At 38.7% G+C, this 24,104-nt stretch overlaps 1 long non-coding RNA gene across 2 annotated transcripts in view; it reads left to right on the top strand.

Moving 5' to 3' along the window:
* LOC135294156 (uncharacterized) overlaps positions 1–8,076 on the top strand; it is a 48,138-nt gene extending 40,062 nt beyond the window's left edge. For both annotated transcript variants that reach the window (XR_010356312.1, XR_010356313.1), the window contains exons 5-6: positions 5,145–5,318; positions 6,188–8,076. This is a non-coding gene — a long non-coding RNA (uncharacterized LOC135294156). The remainder of the gene's footprint in view (positions 1–5,144; positions 5,319–6,187) is intronic.
* Positions 8,077–24,104: the final 16,028 nt, after the last annotated feature.

The following is a 24,104-nucleotide window of genomic DNA, read 5'->3' as shown; positions in this document are numbered from 1 at the left end:
CCAGCCCAATGCAGATGTGGATAAACTATTGTTCTTTTTCACTTTGCAGCACCCATTTACATACTTGAGAGCTTTATTCTATTTCTCTCAGCCTTCTCTTTAGGCTAAGCAAACCCACTGCATTCACTTTTTCTTCATATGACATGATTTATAGATCTGTAACCATTCATAGTGCTCTGCCTGTTCACCTCCTCCTGAATCACATGCCCATGACCTTCTGCATCTTCAAGCTGCAGTTCTGTTTTTATAATTGAGCATGATGATGTCTTTTTCACTACAAAAAGGACATTGCTGAGTCAAGTCCAGCTCTTGCTCTGCACTAATCCTTACATGACTCCAGCACAATGACTGTGGTGTAATTAATTAATGGTTTCACATTTTGTATTTGCTAATGATCATTCCTGACTGGGTAAAGCAACTTGCATTTTCTTCTAGAGAGGTGCATTTTTTGTCAAAAAGATCTGACCTTTGTCCCCTGCTGTGATGTTACTCAGGAAGAATGTCCCATTTAACCTTTCTGCAAATCAATGAACATTGTTTGTCGGTGTACTTTGAGTATATGGGAGACACTTCCCTTTCCTACTGGGAGAGGGGCTGACTGCTTTGGTCCTGCCCAGCTATGAGGTTTTTGGATAGTGCTAAGGTCCTTTGGGAATCTGCAGTGTGCCATGGGGTAACTATTCACAAACTGCATGCTGTGCTGTCAATCATTGCTGGTCACCACAGTATTTACTACCCAAACTGTCTTGTAATAGACCTTAGCCAGTTACTTTACAGTCAAAAGATAGAAGTAAGCATCCTCCAGACAGCAGGACACCATGAATGTCATCCTGAGGCAGGCACATAAATCACATCAGCTGAATCATCCTCTGAAAGTGCCTGTCTGTCAGAGCTGACTTCAAACTGAGCACAGAGTGACTGTCTCAGTCGTAGTCATGGCACAGATGAATCCTAGCCCATCTTTTTAGTGGTCATTTTACTCAGTGGAGTAAAAAAGGTTTGTGAAGAGCCTCATTTTCCAGTGACCTTTGAAGAAGGCTCTGTTTCTGGTTGTGTAGCCAAAATTGTTGCAATGAACTATCAGCTGTGGGAAACTTCAGCTTTCATTCAAATTTGTGACTCTAGACTTGATATTAATGCATCTGTTAGTTCTCTTTAGTCTGAAAAAAGGTGATCTATTCAGTGGAACAACCACCAAAGTATTTCTGTGGACTCCAGAGGCTAGTATTCAAGAAAAGGAAAGACACATACTCAGACAAGGAGAGAAAACTGCTTCATGAGCAACATTATATTGGGCTCTTTGATGTTTATTTGGTAAAACCGAGTTGCATTAGTGTAGCTCACTGCTCTTGTAGCTCACTGCTCTTGTTGATATATTCAGTGCATTTTCCTGATATGCATTCTGTACTTAGGAATGGAAATTGCTCAGTAACACTCTGCTTCATGAATATTCTGATTCAATGTAATGGCTCATGGACTATGTTAATGTATATAGAATAATCTAATAATGTAATAATACCATAATGATATATTTTATATATATGTGTGTGTATCTCCCTCAGAGCCTTTCCTATACTAAAATTTTCATACCATCTATAGTATTGTGTGCTGGAGTAATCCTGCTGGGAAATTCTCAGGCACTGTCTCACTGGCAGTGTACATTTTTCCTTGCTAATGCACTTGCTATTCACTGACCATACAGCAATAAGTCTTCCACACAATACAATTCACTAGAGACTCTTGTTTTCCTTTTGTCATGAATTCTTCAGGAGTCTAGAAGCTGCAAGGAGAGATGCCTTGAAACTTTGTTTTCTTCTTGTCAGAGGGTTGTGCCTACCCTATTGACAGCAGTCAGTATTGACAGATTTCCAGATTTGTCTGTGTTGTTTCCTCATGATACTGTGATGCTGTGAAACAGCAGAAATGGAAATACTTAGTTGTAATATTCATAAAGCTATATAGAAATAAAATATTTTTTTTCTGGGGAATAACTGACTAATTTAAGGACAGAAAAACTCTACATAGGGTAAACTGAAATTGTTCCTGAGCGCTAGTAGTGCTATTATGTTTTTGTGGTTTGCTTTTCAGAGAGCTTAAAGACCCTGTGACACCAGGTACTCTATAACTATTAGGTGTTGCCATTGATTTTTACAGGGATGATGCATCAGTTAGCAAAGCTTCATCTATCATAACTGTAAAATATTTCAAATTGTACCATGTGAAGTGTAAAGGCTTGAATCTATTTGTTATCCAGATCTTGCACAGTGGCTGCAAAATCCTCTTTGACCTTGAAAATCCCTGAGTTTGGCGTTTCCAGCCCAAGCTGTCAGTAACAAGGATGGGGGATATGCAGGTGGGATAATTGTCCATGGGAAAACTTGCACTGCTCAGTGCCTGATGATAAGATCATTTCATCAAGAAAAAAGAAGTCACTGATATCTGATATCTTTGTTGTCATGTAAAGCAACAAGGAGAACAACAGCCCATACAGGTGATTAACTTTCCCTGCTCCCCCAAGGGCTGGCTGCTCACAAGCAAGGTCAAAAGCAGATGGTAGCCTGACCACAGCACTACTTGACCTGTATCTGTATGGTAGATAAATGTATGTTTGGGAATGCAATGTTTTGTGTTCTCCACTGAAGCATGCCTACTGTTCACATTTGATCCTGGGCAACTCTAGGTGATCCTGATCTCCAGGTGGCTCTGCTTGAGCAAGGTGGTTGGATTGGATGACCTCCAGAGGTTCCTTCCAACCTCGGCCTTCTGTGCTTATACCTTAAAACCACACAAGCTGCTTACCAATTTCTCCCTGAATTGAGAGGATTTTGATTCAATGCCTAATAAGTGTTTCTTCCAGCATCAGCCTGGGATTAAACCACACTGTGTTTGCATGCTGACAAGGTGCACAGCTGCTAAGTGTCATGTTGCTTATGGCACCATGGCTTTTACTAAATGTGTGATAAATGTGAAATACTGCAAACCACATAGTGATTATCAGCTAAAATGTTTTCAATGATGTTATCTTTGCTTTTTATCTGTGCTTGTTCATTTGCAAAATGCAATCATTTGCAATTGGCCTGCTTATTGTTAGCTCAAGTTGGTTCTGTTGAATATTGAACTCAAATAATTTGGGAGTGTTATTCAATATGATGCCTGGTTTATTAGTTTCATTTTAATGTGTTGGAAATCTGCACAGAGAGCTTAGTCTTAGTGGCCATTACAGGGGAAGATCAGTTTCCAAGCCAGCTGCAGTGCTGCAAGCTACATTTGCTGGGAAATGATAGAAAAACAATTTAGGAATATATATAGCTTGTCAATCTGTGCTTTTTCTAGTCTATGACGTGAAGAGTCTTGTAAAGACTGAACTCATCACATATCAGCTGGTATAAACAGGTCATGCTACATGCCATGAATTTTAGATTGTGTGTCATTTTCATTTATTTTTTCTGTATTTTGAGTGCATCCCTGAAGTTTAAGCACGAAAAAAAGACTAGTTGAAAAACCTAGTGGATTTATCACCCAGCAGGTATTTGGTGACAGCTCTTGCCACAGGGATTATGACTCTTCTCTTGTCACTTTCTCCTTGAGCACAAGTTACACAGCCTGGGAATTTAAAACACCAGATAATGAGGGATTAGAGGCATGTAATTTTTAGAACCCATGTACTGTCAGGAGAAAAAATAATAGTAGGTTTCCTCTGTCATTCACACCAACCTGATCTAAATTAGCTGGAGAGACGGCAATGAAGGACACTTCAGTTTAAAACTCTTATTTTCATGTCAACTACGTTTCCTGGTAACCTCTTTGCCTCCTGTGAGGAATGACAAAGCACGTTCAGCTCTAGAGGTGGCTGAGAGGATACTTGATTCTTTTTGGACAGCAGTCTAAGATGCAGCACAAAGTAGGGTCCAGATATGCACCATTGTGCTTGTTGAATTGGGGGCTTTAGGCTCTTCCTATGCAGAGCTCCTTGGTGGTTAGAACTGCAGATTTTGGGGTTCCAGCTGTCTTGATTTGTCCTAACCTCCAACACCAGCTTATCTTAAAAAAGATCTTAGAGATGTACCTCGCCAAACAGCAAAGGAGATGACAAAAAGAGACAGTTCTGGCCAGAGCTGAGCAGACTGAGTACAGCTGGTTTTACCCACACCCCAGTGAAGTTAACTCTTCATGTTTCCAGGATGGGGGCAGGTGTAGTAACTGTGCTTCTGCTTTTGAAAACAAGGTTTAAGGCTCCTGGTTTTTTGGTTTTTTTTTTTGTGTTTTCCCAGGACTCTCTTTAGAGAGCTGATGTGAAAAGTTATGGAGAGGTGATGCTTTGTGAAGGCTGACCTAGAACAGAGGATAAACAGAGTTAAGAAATTAGAAGGCCTTAATGGGTACACCTTGTGCAGTACAAGAGCCCAGCCAGGGCTATACCCAAGATGAACCCAAAACCATCACAAAATGGACAACTGGTCATGAGGTTGCTCACATGTATAAGTTGTGGTCGGTTAGCATATTGGTGCTAATTGTCCAATTATAGCTTTAGATTATGAAGTCCCATCCTTCTTGTTTTCATGTCTTCATTCTGCTGTTGTTTATGCTCTTGGGCCTGAGATTTGGATCATTTGTCATTGGTCCCCAGTTAGAGAAGGAATTGTTTTGCCTACCTACTCTGTGAAGAGAGCTTACTATCCCCTATTATAAAGCTCAGAACTACACACTAAAGCAGTACAAAATTAGAAAAATATAAAAGCTAAAACCTGAGGCATCAGAGGTTTAGACATAGTGAGACTTAAAATGTGTAAAATTGTAGAGACAATGTTTTAAAATCAACTTCCACACTGATAAAGAAGAGGTTTTTTAACAGAGGAGTAAAAAAAAAAAAAAGGTCTGGCAGCAGTGGGCTACTTTGACCTTGAATTCATATATCATTCTTAATACCATGATTCAAGCAAGTAGGATAAATAACTCCATGCCCTTTGGGCACTGATTGCCATACACAGCGGGTACTTTCCAGCAATGCGGATATTCTGTCCCATCTCCTTGGAGACAGAGAGACTTTGGGCCAAGCTGAAACCCCTTATAAACACAGTTGAGACTCCTTCTTTGGTATTCAGCTATTTTAGCTGGCATTTATACTAATTTATCTTTTTTTTAAGTATTTTCAGCTGGACTGCTGCCTACATCTAGAGTATGGAAAGTTGTTACACAGGAGTGCTCTGAACAGACAGATAAGCAACCCCAGCCACCAAAAGCAAAGCCCCTTTGACAACTTCAGCATTTTCAGGCACTGATTACTTGCAGTGACAATCACTTCTAATGTACTCCTGCCTGTAGGTATTGACGTGTTTGTTCTGATTCTCAGTCTTTGTTTAGGGCTTATTACTGTGATCACTTTTTCTGTTGTAGGTCTGCAGATCAGCAGTTTAATTACAAAGATAGTTCTCTCTTAAATGTCAGCTTGCTGCTATATTTTTGCTGTCCCTGTAGCCATTAACTCCTTTGTACTGATTCATGGGCACGGTTTTACACAGTAGACCTTGCTACCAACCTTGACGTCAGTTTTATTTGTTCTTCTCATTTAAAACAGAAATTAAAAAAAAAGAGGTCCTGTTTTTCGTCTGATACAAAAATGTTTGTCATATTTATGTATGCACATTTACAGTTGTGTGTGAGGAAGATGTATACTGATGAAAATGGAGGACATTTATTTTGATGAATAGTAATATGTTGCTTAGCGATACATCAGGTCATATCAAATTGTCACTAAGCAACTAAATGTGATCTGACAATGTTATGAATTCTCTTTCATGTGCTTACTGGTTTCTTAGAAGTGCAAGTATTTTTTTGCCCTGATCACTAGTAATTAACTGTACGAATCTGTTTAATGCTTTTATTTTCACTGAGTTTTGGTTATTATTAAATCTCTTCAGTTTGTCTTAATTTTTTTCATTCCAGATATCTCAGGAAGCAATGCACTCACTTGCCCCAAATGTGAATTACAGCTAAGTGAAAATAAAAATACTGTCTTTTTTATCTTGTTAGGTTTTGTGCCCTTCTAACTCTCATCACTTACACTAGGAAGTGACAGTCATCACTTATCAAATTACAAAGTGTCAATTCACTTATCAAATTACAAAGGTACTTTTAGTTTGGGTCATGGTTTATTAGGTAGAAATAACTATGTTTTCATATGTTACAGACTGAAACTGAAAAGGAACTAGTGAACCAGAAGGTGCAGGTAGCTGAATGTACAATTACAGAAGCACAGAATGAGCTGAGTTGGGAGCAACCCACAAGGATAATTGAGTCCAACTCCTGATCCTGCACAGGACACCCCAAGTCACACCATATGCCTGAAAGCAGTGTCTGAACTCTTATTGAACTCTGTCAGGTTGGTGCTGTGACCACTTCCCTGGGGAGCCTGTTCCAGTGCCTGACCAGCCTTTGGGTGAAGAACCTTTTTCTAATATCCAGCCTAAACTCAATCGCTTCATCGTCACTGATCGGAGCCACCGATCTCCACTTCATACATGAGATCCACTCTGTTGATAAGCAGAAAAAGGAGGACAACTTCCTGAGTTAGTTTCCCTTAGGACCTGTTCCATAAAGTTGCCATCCAGGTATTTTAGAAGTCTTCTGGCCTGGGCTGTACCAGCTGTGTGATGCTGGCAGTTAGTTTCTGCCAAGTTGAAGTCCTCCTTAGGACAAGGACAGTTGACTTGGAAGTGTTTCTTGGTTCCTCAAAGAATAATTCATTGATCTCATTTTCCTGTCTGGAAGGTCTATAGAAGATTCCCAAGGTGATATTCACATTATATGTTACTCCTGTGATCCACGTGGTCCCTCTTCCAAGCCACCCCATCTCAAAATTTGGAAGAAGTTTTTCTCATATGAGCATTGCCCCTCTTCACACAAGCACCAGGCCATTTACTTTTTGGAGTGCGTGGCTGACTTGGGTGCTGCTCTGCCTTTTAAGTGTCCTCTTGCAAAAATGTCTTGTGACTCACAGCAGTGACCATTATGATCCAGTTATTTATTAGAGAGATACTTCTGTCTGAATTAAGGTGCAAACAACACCATAGGCCCAAGTCAATAATACAGATTTTATTTAACAGTAAATGAGGGGGAGATAAAGAAACAGAGGAAGGTGGTGGTGGGTGGTGGGAGGAAGGTTGGAGCAGGGGAAAGAAACACCTTAAGAAGAAAAAGGTGTCAGCACTCTGTAGATTTCAATGACATCCTGTTGCTCCTCTTCTTCTGGTCTCAGTGGTTGCAGACTGTATCCATCAAGTGGTGGAGGGAAAGAGTCTACAAAACTCCTGTACTGGTCCACTAACACCAGACTCTTATTTCACCTGGGTGGGTACTGCAGGTGGTCAAATGTTAGCAGTTCAACCCCTTACACTTGGGGATACATTCCTCTCCTTTGACCTGGGATACTTGGACAATAGCATCACCTTGTCTTATTTCAAGGTTCTTTTGCCATCCAAATTTGGAGATATAATCAGAAAGGGTTGGGCTTTTGTAGATGAGCAGCTGTTTCTTTGCAGTTTGCTACAGTGGACGAAAGACTTTTGGTAATCTTAACAATGATTAAGCCATTAACCTTTTCAGTCTCTGACAGTGACTCCAATGTAGAGCCATCAATTGGCTTGAAACCTTTTGAAAATGTGAATTATTTGGTAGGAAAGATAAAATAGCTTTAACTTCCTCAGAAATCTCCAGCTGTCTATCTCTGCTTTTCTCTGTGCCATCCTGAGTATCAGGATGACAGGAGTGCTGGTTTTCTGTGGTGGGCAGAGACCAGCATGGAGGCACTCACCCCTCTTTCCTAGCTTGTGGATTTCACAGAGCCCCCTTTGGCTTTATGTCTATGTTTCAGGGAAAAGTTGAGAAACAAAAGTGAATGTTTCATGTTTGGGTCCTCTTGGGTCACTTGGCCAGAAGACACTTGCTCATCTTAACTGAGGCTAAGAGTAAGGTAAATATTAATTCCAGGTCGCATAGTGATGAACCATGCATAGAATAGGGATGTTGCTAAGAATAGAATTGCTGTCTTCCAGAAAAAAAAAAAAAGAAAAAAAAAAGAGAAAAATATTAATAAAAGTTTTGAAGGGCAGGAATAACCATTAACTAAGCTGGCACCCTCCCAGACTTTGCTTGCGCAATTTTAGTCTTACTTCTGGTCAGGCTTTCTGAGCATTATTGGAATATAAATGTCACCTAAATGAGTAACAAATCTGGCATGAGAAGTAGACTCACCTGTTCTAAAAGAATTCGCTTGAATTCTTTTGAATTGAAACTAGGACAATTTCACATTTCTTTCAAATGTGCGAGCATTGGCATTGCCCTCAAATGGTGCTGTCTGTGTGGGCGATAGGCAGTCTATTTATATTAGTGTTGCCAACATGATTTCAATGCTGTGGTCTGCACTGCTTATCTTGCATGCCCATGTGTGCTGCTGTGTGAAGCTGATCCAGGTAAAGTGAGCCTGCTGTGCCTTTGTCATATCTCCCTCACCTCCTGCATCTGGGTCCTCTGCTGCAAGCTGTGAAGGTCAGGGATGATGGCAACTGCCCTGAGCATAGCTTGGGTGGGAAATGGAGGGTGCAGCAAGAGCCAGGCAAGGAGCACCATCAGCTCAGATGGACAGCAAACCTGCCCTGCCTCACTGACCTCACTGACCCTGGGCTGAAGAGGTTAATGATTGCAAGAGGGTTGATTGCATCTTGCAGGGAGCACTGTTGTGAATGCGTCAAACAGCACTTTTGGCAGCACTTTCCTCATGGTCCCAGGGCAGTCACTGCTTCCTGGTCCTCCTTCATCGCCTAAAACAATGTTTTTTTCAAGATAGCTCACTAGGATGTGACTTGTTCAGTGCTGGACAAGCAAAGAGTTTCTTGTGGGGAGGCATCTCTTTCTATACATTCCCTCCCTGAAAAAACACTATCAATACAGAATTGCTGTGTTTTACAAGATCATGTTAACCACACCATACCTCTCTGAAAATAAATATATTGGGTACAGAAGCCTTGCTATACGAAGTGTTGTAAATCTGAGAATATCTGTCTCTTCCCATGGATCAGAGGGGAAATCAACAATGCTCAACTTATCTTACACTCTCCTTCTTGCTTTATCCACCTTCTCTGCTTTTCAAACGATGAAAAGTGAAGTCCTGACTTAAAACCCATGTTTTAAAACTCATATTTAGACTCCTTAGACAGGCTCTGTTGGGCTCCATTTGCCAAAGTCCTTTTCAATTTAGCCTATCGATTTCAAGAGTCCTCAAAGAAGTATAAACTCTAGTAATTTAGGTGATTTAAACTGATGCATTTTTTTAATGTGGTAGGAAACTCTAAGTTATTCCATCATGGGTTCATTTCTACATCCATCTCTAGAGCTCAGAATATACACCTCAGGGAGGGGGGGCTGTCAATCCAGGCTTTGCTCTTTTACACCAGCTCAGGAAGGATTGACTTGGACTGGATGGCATTGGACTAGACTGTACTGGATAAGACTGAGAGTTCATAGCCATCTTAAAACAGTAGGGTTTGCTCTAGAAAAGGAACAGGAATGCAGAAGCAGCAGTGTCAGATGTAATACAGTTAATTCCATAGATGTCTGACTGATGGAGAATGCTACCAGGTCATGACCCACCAATACTGCACTTGGGAAGTGAGAAGAAAATTCTGGGTGCAATGCTGGTTCCTGAGGCTTGCTGTCTACACTGATGATATTAAATCAGTGTCAGGCCACAGGCTCCAGCACCTGTAATCACCCATTCTGCTGGGCACAGTCATTACTATTTTGGCCAGGGCTGACTTGCTCTCTTAGCCAGGTCTGGATTTAGTGTGGTATGGGGGTGATTTTCAGCAGTCTGCCTGTATGATACCCCATCATCGTGGATGTGGGAGTGGTAAAGTAGCTGTAGGCTGCTCCAGGGCCAAGGAAAAGTTCCACGAACATCTAATTTGCTGGAACAAATGCATTTATGGTGTTGGAAGCACACCTGATTTCTTGGAATAATTTACATATTTGATGTAATTACCAGTGTAATTAACATTGATTGAAAGCACATCTACATTTGCTGGGTCTTACACACTAAATCTTGCTGACCGCCATCTGTCTTCCAAGAGGGAGCAATTCTTTGATGACTTGAGCCAGCCAGATGCAACGACAGCCATCATGAAAGACAAACAACCCTCCTTTTGGGCTGTTTTTGCAAATTTTAATAAAATGTTTCTCCTGCTATACAGCTTTCTGGCCAGAGGCACAAGTTTCTAGCATGTAAAAAAAGAATCAGTCAGTGGAGTTTTATCACTTCTCCTGGGGTTTTACACTGAAGAGCATTGAAAAATATTTAAGAAGCAACAGCAGAAAGTAAAGAGATGGTCTGGTTTTTTCAGCAACAGAAAGAACTGCATGAATCCTTCTGCCTGTGTTTCAGGACAGACTGGTGCCTAAATTCACCCTGGAGCAAAAATTTTCTTGTGTCCAAACAATTTAAAACTTAGAGGGAAGAGGAAGAAATTGGGCAGATCAGGAAAGGACCATTACTTGATGAATAAGGCAGTAGTGGCTGCAATATTGAAATTGTTCTAGCTGTCACTTACTCATGAACTAGAGGTGTTGGTCAGCCACCAAGATGCCAAGGGGCACTTCCTGTACATGTGTGAAAGAAGCTTCTGCTGGGATTGCTAAATTGCAAAAGGATTTCTGTGAAATATATCACTGTGAATGGCACATAGGGATTTTTGAGGAAAGAGTATCTATTTTAATACAACTTTCTTGTATTTTTGTGAGTTCTAACCCCTTTTTACACCTTTAAAGTCACAGCTTTTGCTTGTGGTTGTTATTTTTTATCCTGGAGGAGCAGCCACTCAAAAGAGTCCCGAAGCTTTCTGTCCTGAGCTGAAATCTTTGTGAAAGCTAAATTGCCTCTCGTATGTATCATCTTAGGGTTACTGTTGCTAGGAAATATATTTTCATTTAATTTCTAAGAACTACTAGGTAATGGAGATTGGTTGGATGAGACAGAAGCAATTAATTGAAACATCCAAGAATTCAGAGGTCTGTTAGAGCAAGGATGTTGGTTTGTAGCTGATAGCATTTTGCAAAGTTGCAATTAGGATGAGACAAAATTATATAAATTCAAAAATATATTTTTCTTAGAGCAACAGGTAATTTTAAAAATTCATGCACAACTGTAAAAAGACTTTTTTGATACAACCATTCAGGACATGGTAAGTCATCCAAAACTCCAACAATAGGAGATCTGTAAGGTAAAAAGCATAGAAAAGCCTCCACTGACACTGTCTTGGATGCACACTTGGCACTTGCTGGTATTGGTAGAGAAAATGACTCATCACTGCATCCTCAACCCCAGGAAAATAAATGGGGCCTAGAGTTAAAATGTCTTGTGTGAACCAGCGGAAAACCGGAATCATTCAAACATAGAACAGGGGAAGGCAGTTTAGTCATGCAAGAATAGCTCATGTTTCAAGGTAACTGTCAAGGTCTGGCAATATTGGAGTCCCCCAATATTGGAGACTGGAGCCCTCCATTGGTAGGTCTGAAAGGTTTGACTAATGGAGCAAGGATTATTCTCCTCCCAAATGTGTGCCTCTGTTGCTATGAATGATTTGCTCTCTGTCTCATTTGAATGCTTATTATATGAATATTTAGTTCTGAATGGATACAAACTTGGTATGAAAAAGGGAAGGGGAAAGTAGCTGAGGAAGTCTCTTAAACAATTTGCATCTCCCACATGTAACTACTTGCTGTGCTGTACTGAGAGCAGTGAATTCCCATTGCTGCATTGTGGAAGCAGGAATTGGGAGTTCACAGCTCTTCTCTCCCTCGCCCTCAGTTTCAAATGGAGCTAATCCATTCTTAGGTCACATGGAACTAGCTGATGTCTATGGCCATGCCATGTATAGACTTTTTTATTTCTAGAGGCTAGTGGGAAAAAAACCCCATTGTGTATTCTAGATGTTTTAACATTTATTCAATTTTTTATTGCAGATGCTTATGATTTTATAAACATATAAATGAATCTACAAAACTCCAAAGTATACTTTCATTAGTAATCTAAAAGTAAGTACTTAGTGTAAAATGTGATATTTTTGCATTTCTTCAAAAGTAGAAGTCATTAAGTATTTTCCAATTTAAAAAAAAAACAGATAGAAAGTAATACAAAGTCCCAAGATTTCAGCATGCTTTTTGCTTTATAAGCAATGCAATATTGGTAGTCAGACTATGCCCTCCACAGCAAGCATCCAGATATTTCTCTTAAAGAAAGGGACATTGTATTACTTTAGATTTTTGAACAGTGCAGGAAGGGCAGGTACTCAGTGATTTTCTGTGCCTACCTTCATATACAGCTTATTTACTGACAAATCTCTTAAGATTTGTTTGAGGTTAGGGAACAATTCAAATGTTTAACTGCTTCCCCAGAATTTAGCCCCAAGTGTGGCTGTAAGTCTCAGTGCAGTGATGTGCCCCAGAGGATTTTGTGCCCATCTTGCAGACGAACTTTGGCAGCCTACAGCTAGAACAGCCTTGGCATTTATGTCCTTGGCATTACTGATTTCAGTCCTAGATTTAAAACAGATCTGAAATATTGTGGAAATAGAAAAAGTTACTAAGGATTTCTCCTCTCTGCTATATGAAAAGACACTCAGTTTCATCATGCACAGCCTAATAATCTCCTGTGTAGTCTAAAGGGGGTCTGGGAAGGTCAGGAGACTCCTGTGTTCTTTGTAAAGTCCTCTAAACACCTCAAGCTACATCATGGTCTCTGGTCAGCCTCAAACTGCTCTCTATAGCTCTACAAAGAAACTCTAAATTTCCAAAATTGCTGAGAAAGGAGGTGCTCACATCAACTGCAGTGCACTCCAGTGTGGCATGATTGAGTTTTTGCCTCTTTTAGCAGGGTCTTTATGTAAAAACACAAATAATTGCCTGCATAATTTAACATTGGTAGTTAATTTAGCCTTCCAGAACCAAAAGGGACCTACAAGAAAGCTGCAGAAGGACTCTGCATGAGGTTATGTAGTGATAGGACAAGGGGTAATGGCTTTAAACCTAAAGAGGGTAGGTTTAGATTAAATATCAGGAAGAAACTCTTTTCTTAGAGGGTGTTAAGACACAGGAACAAGTTGCCCAGAGAAGCTGTGGTTGCCCCATCCTTAGAAGTGTTCAACAGTAGGCTGAATAGGGCTTTAAGCAACCTCAAAGCTGTCTCTGCCCATGGCAAGGGGGGTGGAACTATGTGATCTTTAAGGTCCCTTCCAACCCAAGTAATTCTATGATTCTACACATTTCTATGGATTTCATAGGCTTTAGTAATCCACATGGAAAATAGGACAAAATAGTACTGCTTTTCTCTTGGTGTTTGTCTGTTTTACTGATTTAAACTGAAAGCTTTCTGAGCTGGAACCATCTTTGCAATTGGTGTGTACATGGACTCTCATAAAGGGCTTTAGAGTCTCATCTGTGTTAGAGAGACATTGCTGCACTAGAAATATTTACCAATTATTGGCAATAATTATTCCTTCATGGAGATGCACTGAAACACAACAAAGACTATTTGGGGAAAGAAAAGCTCACTATCAGTTGGCTGAATTGTTTGTATTGGCCTGTGTAACAGTGCAGAGTGGAATTATTTTGCTTTACATGATTGTTCTTGTAACTAAGGAAACTTCAGAGCAGCTGTTGACTTATTGTTGATTTGTTTGCCAGTTAAACTTTCTAGAAAAAACAAAGAAAATAAATTTGAGGAAACTAGAAGATCAAAATGGGCACATTAATTATTTCTTTCTCTTTTCTTTATAACTGAGATACCCTGCATGTCTCAGCAAATTATTGTTGAAGTATCTGCAGTATTAACATAAAAAGCTTTAATTGAAAATATATCTCCTGAGAATTTAAATTCTTTTGTTGTGGGCTCAGACCTCCAAGATTTTCATACATATTGCTGAAGGCTAGTGCACTGGGACATACAATCTTCAGCAGTGGATGATGCAAGGAATTAATTATTATGAAAAGTACTCGGTTGTCAGATTTTCCTCCCCACTGAGCTTGGTATAGCACCAAAGCAGATATGTTCTTTCCTCAAAGAACCTTCTTTTTTATTAGCATGAAATGGGGGAGGAGGGGAGAAAGTTAAACAGAGCCATGAGGATAATTTTTTAAAAGATAATCCTCACAGTGTCTTCACCCTCAAATATTTTGCAGTTTTGTTCTTAATTCTTGGATTTTATTAAAGAAATGAGGCATAGGAAATTGTACCAACTTTTTTTCAGTATGCCTGCCTACAGTATACAAAAGATACCATGTTTCTGAAAGTTTCAGAACTGAGAAATTCTGAGAAGAGCAAAGATCTACTTTTTTGTCCTCTGTGAAGAGAAAGGCACAAAGAGAGAGACAACATGTAGCTGTTGGGAAATTTACCATAAAAACGTGTCTCAGAAAAGCTATGCATATTTGGGCTGGGTTTTTTAAGAAAGATCAACAATGCATCTGGACATGGAAATATGAAAACCCTTTTAATAATTAAAACTTCACTGCTCAGTGGTTTTGGTTTTATTTTATTTTATCTAAGCTCATAAAACGTTTGGATCCAACATGGGTTAAAATTTTAAAGGCTGAGCTTTGAAACTTTCAACAGGATTCCCAGCAGGATCTGATGGGTTCAAACACTGTTGAAAACCCAAACAGAGACTGATCTGCTCTGAAAAGTCATCATCAGGATCAGATGTCCTCATTCATCTGGAATGTAGGTCCTCATCCTGGCAGCCCAAAGAATTTTTTCAAGGGCTGCTTTAAAGAAGATTTCTCCCGTTTTCTTCCTCCATTTCTGAGAAGAGCAAACTGTAGACATCAGCTCCCTACTGGACATAACTGAAATAATCTCCACTTTAAAATCTGGATGAGAAAATGTTTTCACAATGGCACTTTTTGATCTCACACAGAGGTTTGAACCTTCAAATATAAGTAAAGCTAAAGCCATGCCCTAGATGTCCCAATGATGTTTTTCCCTCTAGTTCATATATTATAGAGGAATGTTTTATAATACCTGAAAAGATAACAGAAAGAGCAGTTGTCAGCCATCAAATGATGTTTTTTCTAATGAAGTTCCTCAGGAATCAATAACAGCTATGCATCTTGCCAACAATTTTATCAACATTCTGGAAGTAAAATACAAATAAAATTTAAATTATTTGTTGTGAAAGCAGGTCAGCCACTTTTAGAAATATGCTATTTTAGAAATACTTGGTGACTGCAGGAAAGGATCACTCTAAAGCCTGTTTTCTTCTTGGGAATTAGCTCCTAGAAATAGGAGCTGTGAAAACATTGTGGAAATCATTGAAGAGCTGATAGGGAACATGGCAATGTAGGAGGGTAAAGCAGTTAATGAACATGGATGGGAATGGAAGAGTGAGGAGGTGTTTTTTGTGTTGCATGTGGCATTATTGAAACTCATACAGGAAGGCTGAATCCTCTTGGCAGTATTTTTAGCAGATCTGAAAAACTGGAAAGCTCCAGAAAGCACAAAGAAAGGACAAAGGGCTCCACTTATCAGCCTCAGCAAGGGACATTTTTGGCTAGGCTGAAGGAAATGGTTTTTTACAGTGGTAAAAACTTGGAGAAAGTCCTTTTCCTTATTTTTCTTTTTGTATTTGATATCTGTCAGTATTCTATCAAATGGTAAGATTTAAGCATGAGAGACATCTTCAGTAAAGTTCAGGGGTTGGTGCTGTGTGACCCCAGAGACAAATCTGATATAATCCTTTTTGTTTCATGTAGATATGCATATTTGTAACACTCAACTCTCACAGGACATTTTTTATCAGTAGACCTTGGAACACATTGCAAATTATTTTTTTGTCATCTCCTCTGTTTCTCTTTCACAGAAATTGAAATGCAGAGAAGTCAAGTGGCAGAGTTTTCTAGGGGCAGATGTGGGAATAGCCCCTGTACTCCCTCAACTCCTCTGTCCTGAGCTGCTTGGCTGACTTCTATGCCTCCTGCCTTCTCCGAATAATACCATATCCATTGCAGTAGCTTTCAGCCCAGTTATTACCAACTCAATATTTCCAAGTTTTAAAATGAATGGTGCTCAACTGCCCATTGCAGATCAGCACCCAGATCACAAATGATATCCCACTGCAAAATGGGTAGAATTGCTAGTGTGTCAAAAGGTTTTCTGTGGAACTGAAAGTGAGCTGGACAGATCTTTTGAGAAGGCAGTGCCCAGAAAAAATGTCAAAGTTCTGATCTAAAGCAGCTGATAGCTCATAATTATGATAAGTCCAACTACATAGGGGTATGAGATGTTAACAAGAGCAGTGAAGGTGAGAAGAGTTACACTGAAGGGACAAGACTACTCTTGGCTTTCTTTCATCTTGTAGTGTAAATGTGTATAGATTTACAGTATACAGTGTATAACTGTATTTTCACACTGAAGAAATGTGAATAACATTTCCCAAGTTTTTAACAGCTCCTTGAAATCCTTCACTTGTGAGGTGTCAGAGGTCAGTGACTGTGTTTGTTGTTTGGTTGTATTTTTCCATAACAATCCATAGAGAAGCAGAGGATAATACAAAGAAGTTAATTGTCTGAAATATGTAGTTCATAAATATCTAGAACAAAATAATAAAAGGGAGATTCAGGTTTATTGAAGACCACAGGAATAATAGAATATACATATAATAACATTTGATTAATTTATTTTAAAATAAATGTGCTGGTTTAATTTGTGTGTATGAAGTATGCCCAACATTTTCTGTTAATTCAAAACTGTATGATATAAAAGAACAATATCTCTCTATTGTTTTTGAGATTTCATTTTTCAATTTTAGATGTGATGGTCTGAGAAAACCTGAATCTATTTGCTAGAACCATTTTGTTTAGCTGCTCTTATAAATCTCCTATCACAATTCACAGGTTTTATGTAACAAGAAAATGCTATTAAAGTCTGTGAGCTTTAAAAAACATCTGTCCTTAAGAAGAAAAAGAAATACCAAATAATAACAAATAAAACAACACAGCACAAAATGAATATGGTAGAAGTATGTTACTCTTTGCAGTAATGTGCCATAGAGTAATGGCTTAATTTCCTGAGGATCTACTGAAGTTCAACATTTTGAAGATAACTTATCATTTTCAGTGATTTTTTCAAAGTAATATCTTGAAAAGGTACCCAGCAGTCTTATCAAAAAGTGACTTGAAGACCAGATATCTATAAAGCTCCTTTTGCTTGTAGTTAGTGAACCAGGACAAGACTATGAAAACAAGACCTATACACAAAGTGTGTACAAAGTGTGTTTAGCTTCAGTGATTACTGGGACTCTGAACCACTGTCATCACATTAATTGTTAACTTGGGTAAATACATTTCAGGCTACCTCAAAATTTAAAAAAAACCCACATAAACTTAGAATGCTTAGAGTGGACTCTTGGAGGCCCTTTGGCCTTTATGCCCCAAATATTAAAATTTATATTTGGAGTGTATGGTGTGATCCTTCAGGATAGTCCAAGCCATGACCAGAGGACTGTCTGGTTTCTTTTGGAGGCTGTGCACTTCCAGATCACATTGAAAATCCCTTGGCTGAGAACAATATCCATGTTGTATAGTGCTTGATGCCACATATGGACCATGTATTTCCAGTGCCATTACTTCAACATTGCACTGATTTGAGTGGACATAGGACTGTGCTCCTCAGGAAGAAATATTTTTGAATCAGTGTTTTATGGGCGCTCTTTTCTTCTACAAAATATGCAAATGCATTTGATTATTTTTTCTGCATGAACTAAAAGAGAGAATGAATGTATTTTCTAAGGCTGTGTCTTGTTTCCTTGTAATCAGCAATGCAATAGTTAATAATTGTTGTCTGTTACTCGTTATGTAAGTCTTCCCTTTGCTTTCTTTTATTTGGGTCCAGCAAATATTGTTCCACCAGAAGATAAAATGTGACTGTGAACAATGTTTTTCTATATTTTTAACATCATTAATATTGATTTACTAATTGTATACTAAATTTCTTCAAGTGAATTTACTACCATGGTGATTCTTGTTCCTTCTTCTTAGGAGGTGTGTTTCTTTTTAAGTTCAACAGATGAAAAAGTATTCTGGTTGTAACCAGCCAGTGAAGAAAGATATATCTGTATATCTATATCTATATGTCTATATATACATATGGTACTGAAAAATATTGAAAACAAGTATTTGAAGCAAGACAGTGTAAGAACAATATGAATACACTATAGAAGCCCAATTTTTAGGCCTTTTAACTGTACCTTACCTCAGTGCATATTAGTGAAATTATCTCCCTGATCCATGTAGAGAAGCATATGTGCACAATACTTCTGCTGGCAGCCCCTTTGGCCTGCCTTACCTTATGTTGCCACTTTTTAAGAATTTTTGCACAACAACCCTCTAAATAATAATAGTAAAAAATTGGCAGCAGCTCAGTGCATCTCAACCCCTGAAAATGGCCAGAGCTCATTGTGCAGAGGCAAAACCTCTAAGATCAACAGCTTTGAAGCAGCCTGCACAGATGAAGTGTCTTGATGGACTGTGTTTTGAGGCTTGAGATTGTTCAAATGATGTCATATCCCTAATGTGATTCTGAATGCTTCTTTTTCCATCAATATGCAATCATCTTAATTTCAGTTGTGTAACATTTGTAACTCTCAGCCTTGAGAGTTTTCTTCAATGCTGGATTTTCCTAGGTTCCAGTTATATAGTTCTGAATGTGAAGTGGGCTAATTTCCACCTGCTGCTGGGCAAGGTGGGAGAAGAGAAAAGTAAGACATTTTAAATTTTATTGTTACTTCTCAGACATCAGAATACCAGATTGGAACTAAGGTCTTAAATTTAATAACTGTTTGCCCTGGATGTCAAAGTTACCTGAGGGCCTCAAAATGTTTTTTCTCTCTTGATGGTTGCTCACAAGATCTTTTAGAAAGAATTGCTTGTGAACCTTATGCTTCCAAGAGAGCAGATCTAGATACTGTCCAGATGTGGTTTGTCATCTTGTCCATGCTGATCACTGTAGCTTTTCCCAGTAATCTTAAACTTCAGGAGGCACAAGTTGAAAGTCTCACCATACCAATGGCATGGTTGCACCATGAAATTCAAGTTTATCAGAACTTGCAGGCCAGTTTTCAAAAGCATTTACCATGATGAGAATGAGTGAAATCCAAAAGGACCACACAAATGGTAACAAAAGTGGCAACAGAAGGAATAACAGGAAGCTATTTCAACTAATGTTGAAAATTCTGGTATGGAGAGATGTCTTGTTTTTCCTCATGTCAGTCCTCTTTCAGAATAGCTAATCATGATATGAAAGAAGGATGTACACAGAGCCTAGTTTGAAAGGTTTAGATCTCTAATATCCTTATCCCAGGGATACTGAGTACTTCTCTGCTTTCTGTGCAACAGCTTTTCCAGCTCAAATCATAAAGAAATGGCAATTAGGCTTCACAATTGAATTTTCTCTTCCCCCACTCTCAGGCACAGCCTGGAGTATGCAAAACAAGACTGAAAAGCAGGAATTGTCTTGCTACTAATGGAGCAGGCAGGTGGTAACCCCATTCTCAGCTCCTAATGTGTATGGGTGATGGAGAAAGGCTGTAATCAACCAAGTCAGAATAAAGTGCCTTTGCACGAAGCGATCTCTGAATGATGCAAACACATGGTTGCCTGGCAATCTTTTTAAGCTTTTGCTACTGCTAATTTGTTACATATTTTTCACACAGCACCATCCTTAGATGATTACTGTAGCTGGTGCCATACAAAGAAATCTTTAAATTGTCCACGTTAGATGGTTTTGCTGATAAGATTACCTGCTAGCAATCTTCTTATTGTCCTGTGATGATTCAAAGTGATTTTTTTACAGAGCATGAACATGAGCTGGAAGCCTGGGAGTTATTGGATCAGAGTTCTGATCTTGGCAACAACAAAACATATTGCATAGTGGTATGTGAATGGCAAAAATCCACTGTGTTCCCATATCACTGGCTGTTCAGTGGAGAAATGACAAGAAATGATGCCTACCTCAAGCAGATGCTGGTAGACTGTATTATTGTAAGGGATGGCAAGAGTTTCTGCAGTCAGGCTGTGAGCATACACAGATGGTTATCTGGACATTTTATTAGTTTTCCTACAGGAGGTACTGAAAACTTTGCTCTAACAGATAATTGTCACCTCTGCTATTGTTGCTTTGAATTTCCTCACCTTCCAGATGCTGTTATGGCTGACACACACACTTTTAAAAATAAACTTCATTTTTCACTTTTTCTTTCTTGTCATATGCTTCCATCTCATTTTACTTTCCATTTTGCCATTCAGATCTCATCTCCTCTTCTCCTCATTTATTTTCCTTTTCTCACACCTCCATTTTTTCTCCTTATGTCTCCCTCCTTTACATTGTTTTTCTTTTCCTTCATTTTGTCCTTTCTTCATTTCTTGTCCTTCATCTCCTGTCTTTTTTTTGCTACTACTAAATTCTTTCCTCTTTTTCCTTTCTACTCAGTATGTTAATAAAACATTTGACCATTCAAACATTTTCTGTCTCTGCTCTTCAGGCTTCTGAATTATTGCTATAGTTCTACCAAAACTTAATTACCACATCAAAGGAGAGCTGTCCTCATTTAGGCAGGATTTCAGCCTTTCCAGATTTTTTTAGCGTGTTTGACCTAATTAGAAGTCCCATTTAAAATGACACTTCTACAGAAGCAAGAGGAAATTGTACAAGTTGTTTCCAGGATATTGAACATGTCTTACAGAAAATTTGAGAAATACAAAAATGTTAGATTTTTTATTGAGGTGTTGAAATAATATTGATGGTTAGATATAATAACATCAATCTTTTATGATAATAGCACATTCTTTCCCTATCAAGTAAATATGTTCATTTTAATATAATAAGTAATAATCATATGTCAAGACCTGGAATTGCTCCATTTTATGACAGCAGCCATTATGTTATGAATTATGTGCAGGAAACCCACTTTATTTCATCACATACTTTTTATGGCTTTCTTGTTCCTAACAAGGTAAATTCACTTTCCACAGAGCCCTCATAAGAACTGTATGTAATAAACTGGTGAGTGCTATGATTTCCCTTCTGTAAGTATAAGTTTTTACATTCTCCAGCTACGAAGTCTTTGTATGTAAGCCTATGCTGTAACTGCTTGTTATTTTAACTCTGATTCATTACTGGTCCCTTCCAACCCCCTTTCTGAGATGGTGAGTCTGCAGTTATTAAATCTGTTAAAATTAAGATTGGTAGTAAAATGAAACATGTTAACAATCACACTGATTAATAAATCAGGAGAATAATTCACTTTGGAAAATGGAAAATTCAGAAATGCCTGGGAATTGTATTCAGGAGCACATGTCCTTCTGAAATGCACAGGGATACTCAGGCTGGCAGATGTAACTTGTTTAGCACAAAAAGAAATTTCTTCTGCAGGCAGGATATTCTGTGCTCTGTGACATGTAAAAGACCAGCACGCTGGGATCTCGCTGACCTTAAAAACTATAGGCAGCAGCTTCTGCTGGCTTAGTTCTGTTGACTTGGAGGGAGTTAAAAGGGCAGAGAATTCGTTACTGCATCCAGTTTCCTTAAATCCCCAGGAACATGCAGATGCCTCAAAGGTGTGTCTTAAAACTCCACAGTAAAACTTCAGTGTATAAATAAGACAGGCTGCTGTGAGAATGAAGTACTTTACCTGTTCCTTCCTTCTGCAGCTGAGCTCCACAGGGCAGTAAGGATCCTGTCTTGCATGTTTGCAAGCCTCTGAGATAATCACGTATAAAAGTGGTATTTTTCAGACCTATTTTAGTCTCTACCTAGGGTTCATTAAACACTACTATGACAAAAAGGTAAAAGGTGGGTGTTGGTTTTTTTTTATTTTTTAAATGAACTGTTCTATATCTGGAATGGCTGGGAACCAAAGGCTGAATGTGGGGGAAAATTAGAACCAACTGAATAATGTTCTAACTTTGCAAATACTAACCTTGAGTAGGTTATGTTAGGTATGTCCATTATAGTTTCTACATGTGGGATAGCTATTTAATAAAGAATGCCCTGTGAAGGTCAGATTCAGAAGAAAGGCAGCTTGCTTGGGCTGTGTAGATGTTTGTAGCTAATTTAGCTGCATAGAAAATATGCACTTTGAATAGTGGAAGATTTTGATGTTACAATTCACTTTCATTTCAGTGGTCACAGTAGGGTCCCTGCATCTTCCGATGCACCAGATCAATAAATCAGAGATTGAATAAGCCTCACTGAATATGTTTCTTGGCTCTGGTTCATTTTCTCATGAAGTCCTTGGCCATCTGTTTACCGACTCCAGCTCAAGGGGGAGCAGACCAATAACATAAAACAGCATTTTCATGCCAAATAGCCTGAAACCAAATGGTTCTAGATTATGTATGGATTATGAACTTACAAGCAGAATACTGATTTCTTGAATCAGTAAAAACCTGAAAGAAATGAACCTTCATTTGACTGGAACCTGCAGATATGACCATATTTAAGTGTGCAATGATGCATTTCAAGATGACATTCAAAGTCTTGAGGACCTTACCATATAAATTTGGTTATTTTCAGTATTTTCTAGGTCTTTTTCTGTGTGATTGCTGATGTAATGTATATTCTGATGATGGAAACCAGTCCAGAAATGGCTGCATTTTGGTGGTCTCATGTTTTGTCTGTGATCACTGAGTTTGCTTCACATCTTTCCAGTTATTACAGTAAAGCAATCACTATTGGCTAGTGGCTGTAGCTGTTTGTCATGTGGTTGGAAGATCATTGTTATTTTGGAATATACATTTTCATAATTTCCTCTATTCTTGGCCTCTTAGCACAAATTAGGGATTTGTGAACAGCATATTCCCTTCTACTTATGTCTTTCTGGGCATCACACATGGCAGCAGGAATGCTGACAAAAAACAAACAAACAAACCAAAACATAGGCAGCAAAATTCCACCACTTCTATAAACCCACCCTCTTATTTTGCCCTATAAGATGCATGTCAATAAAGGCAGACCCTGTGCTGGATAGTAGACTGGCAGATTTCCCAAGAAGTACAAAGCAAAACTAAATATCTTTCATTAAATACCATTAAAATAAATAGTTTTTCGTATAATTTTGTGCTGTAGCAGATTAGCTCTCTGAAGCGACTTACATAGGAAATGATACTGCATATTATGGCAGCCATTAAAGTAAATTCCATTAATTTAAATGGGAAATTACGAGTGTGATACACCATTAAGAAACTTGGCTTGCAGCAAACACACAAGAACACTTCTTTCAGAAGCAAAGGATCTTGGACTGTTCCAAGGAGAATTCTGTTTGGGAGTCTTATGGTCATACACAGAGTACATTCATTTTCCATGGCTCACCACCAGCTGGAGGTGCTCAGCATCACCCAGTGAAACATTGGGTCGATGTAAAATGAGGCCTTGTGCTCATTTTACAGAGATATGTTTGGGATATAAGTCTTCTCAGATCTGAGTCAAGCTATTAATGGAATTTTCCAGGAATGAGCAGTTTTTGGTAGTGTGATAATCCTGATTGCGTACACTTTTTGGATTTTAACAAATGCTAGTTCAGCAAAATGGTCCCAGAAGAGCTTACTTTGAAAGTTACTGTTTTTAAATATAGCCTTTCTTTCTTAATAGCCAGTATGAGAAAAAGAGATTTTTCAGTGTCATGCAAATGAACTCTGGGAGCAAGCAGTGGATATAATACCACAAGAGAGAACTCATAGGCACACAGGGCAGAATTTATCATTGCTTCCAGTTAAATCGAGTTTCTCTGTAGTAAATATGAGAAAACATTAGTGTATAACTAATTAATGCATTTGAATGCATTTTAAATAGCATTTCTATTATGTCTTGATTACTTGTAGTGAAATAGCATCCATACACAGAAGTGTACCTGTGCTAGATACTGTGCACACACATGAAAAAAAACCTAGTTCCTTTCATACATGCATTTTCTTTTTACTGTTAGAACAGGTAAACAGATGCTCTGTTGAGAGCAAGTGGAATGTACCCCCATGGAAATATTCAAATGTCATATAAACAAGGCCCT

The sequence above is a fragment of the Passer domesticus genome, chromosome 2 (assembly GCF_036417665.1).
Source record: "Passer domesticus isolate bPasDom1 chromosome 2, bPasDom1.hap1, whole genome shotgun sequence".
In the NCBI taxonomy this organism is placed as follows: domain Eukaryota; kingdom Metazoa; phylum Chordata; class Aves; order Passeriformes; family Passeridae; genus Passer; species Passer domesticus.
This window is presented reverse-complemented; position numbering and strand designations above follow the sequence as displayed.